Source organism: Triturus cristatus, chromosome 4_1 (genome assembly GCF_964204655.1).
Source record: "Triturus cristatus chromosome 4_1, aTriCri1.1, whole genome shotgun sequence".
Lineage (NCBI taxonomy): Eukaryota > Metazoa > Chordata > Amphibia > Caudata > Salamandridae > Triturus > Triturus cristatus.
In genome coordinates this window covers 105,560,910-105,563,082 of record NC_140585.1, presented here as the reverse complement: position 1 = coordinate 105,563,082, position 2,173 = coordinate 105,560,910, and the positions used below count along the sequence as shown (strand labels likewise).

Here is a 2,173-nt window from a genome sequence, read left to right as displayed (position 1 = left end):
AGTCACGTACAATCCAAAATGGAGGAGCCCCGAGGTGCAGGGGACCTCGTGCGGCTTGGCGAGGGGGAACAGGACCACGCCACGAGGCCGGCTCCAACAATAATAAAGATGACAATCAACTGAAATTGAAGGGGTTTGGATTCTTTGACAATAGAGACCATGGATTGATGGACCTGATCTTTCTCACTTGTACTGACGAGTACATGTAATTTTGGATGCAGTGATCAACCTACATTAATGTTGGACTGAAAATGTATTATACAAGGGTGTGCAGTTCAGGCTCTTTCTGACTTTCAACGTGATCCCTCTTTGTTCAACCCCAGGAGCCAAGTGAGGTCCCAGAAAAAGCTGTCTAAACGCTCCGGCAATTGTTTCACCCAAAGCCAACGCAAGTAAACCACGCTCATCTCTGATCACAGGATAATGTAGTTAAGTTTGCTCGCACCACGACTAATCAGGGCTCACTTTGAATCAAACAGGTTTCTTATGAGCGCGAACTCACCGCATCATCCCATTGAGAAACCAACAACCGCTGAAGGGCGCGACTGGCTACAAACACGAGGCAAGTTTGTTTCTTTAATAAATATATCACTGTAACTACGTGCGTTATTTCAAACGCTTCATTACAGTTGATCCTCTAAGTCACTTGTGGCATTTTTAACTGAGTGCACCCTCAATTATAGCTCTTGAACTCACAGCTCATTCAACCTCTCTGTATCTTTCTAGATCTTTTATGGCATTCCGCGATCCCCTACGGCATTAACTGCCAATTATCATCAGTGCTTACCTTCTTTTGACGAACGGTAAGAATAAGAACTGCTTTATTGGACAAAGGCAGGAAACTACAATGCAGGGACCCACAACTTACAAATATCTCCACATTTCATTACATTTTTATAGCGTTCGACCAAGTTCTGGTCCTGAGGAGAACCCTGAAATCGAATAGGGATCTGAAACGCGTCGACCCCATCCAGCTAGCAGTAAACACCACTAACTCACGGAATGATACTGTGTACAAACAGGGCAATTAGCCTGTTGTAATTTTAGTGTTGTTTAGCTGTGTATGGCAGGTTGTATTTTTGAAAAACATAAACAATTTGCACCGCCATTGTTTCTTTTGTCAAAGTGAGGACTGGTCTATTGTGTTTTGTCATGTTGTGTCATTTTTTAGTATTTGTCGTTTTGGAAGTATCTGTCAAATGTTTATAATGTTGTGATTATTGTTTTGCTGGCTGACTAGGGTGACGCAGTAAGGTGGCAAGCCCTAGTGTTACCTACATGTGTGTGTGATAGGGGAGGTCTCTTTACAGTACAGGTTCTTGAACACAGGCCATTTTGTCAAGGGAAGTGCAACACCTCACCACACCCAGAACCTTTTGTCTCAACTCCTGGGAGCAGTTCAACTCTCATCAAGGTCCATCCATCTATCAACTGATAGTTGGAATTCACTCACATAGGTCTCTAGCAGCTTTAGGCTGTGACCGGGTAACTTTCCAAAAGTTATACCAAATTTGAATTTACCATTAAATCGGATTTTTAATAAATATTAAAAATGAGTTATTGAATTATATTTCTATGTGCTTTAATGCCCAAGTTGGCATTTTTTTTAAAGGTTTTGGTATGTGTGTGGGTTGGTGTGGGACGAGACAGGGACAGCGTAAAAACGTTTGCATTATTTGTTAGCGTAACTTGGAAAAATTGGCGTGACAAGGTACATGTATCTGTATCTAATGGGGATACTTCTGTTGGGTAGATTGGCCTGGTAGAAATATTTGAACAGAAAAAAAATCTGTCAAATCATAGGCTTTGAGTTTACATTGGTGACATGCATTGTGTGCCGAAATTAAAAGGCACCCAAAGGCACTGCTGAGATTCGAACTCAGGATCTCCTGTTTACTAGACAGGCGCTTTAACCAACTAAGCCACAGCGCCCCCGGTGCACAAGAGTCCTCGGTTTTGGCATTCAATAAGACCATAGTCGTGGCAGCGCTCTGTTTGGTAATTGTCTGTGATGTAAAATTCAGCTCAAATCACACTTTGCCTTTTTCAGAGAAACTCACGAGCCGAATCTGACCCTCTCCTCATCTGGTCACTCGCAACTCCCGGGAATACAATCGCGTTTTCATATTGTCACACGATCTCACTCATAATCGCTGACAAGCATTGGCAACGC

At 42.8% G+C, this 2,173-nt stretch overlaps 1 non-coding gene across 1 annotated transcript; it reads right to left on the bottom strand.

Annotated features, from left to right (window-relative positions):
• Positions 1-1,858: 1,858 nt before the first annotated feature.
• TRNAT-AGU (transfer RNA threonine (anticodon AGU)) lies at positions 1,859-1,932 on the bottom strand. The gene has a single exon. It is a non-coding gene; the product is annotated as a tRNA-Thr (tRNA).
• Positions 1,933-2,173: the final 241 nt, after the last annotated feature.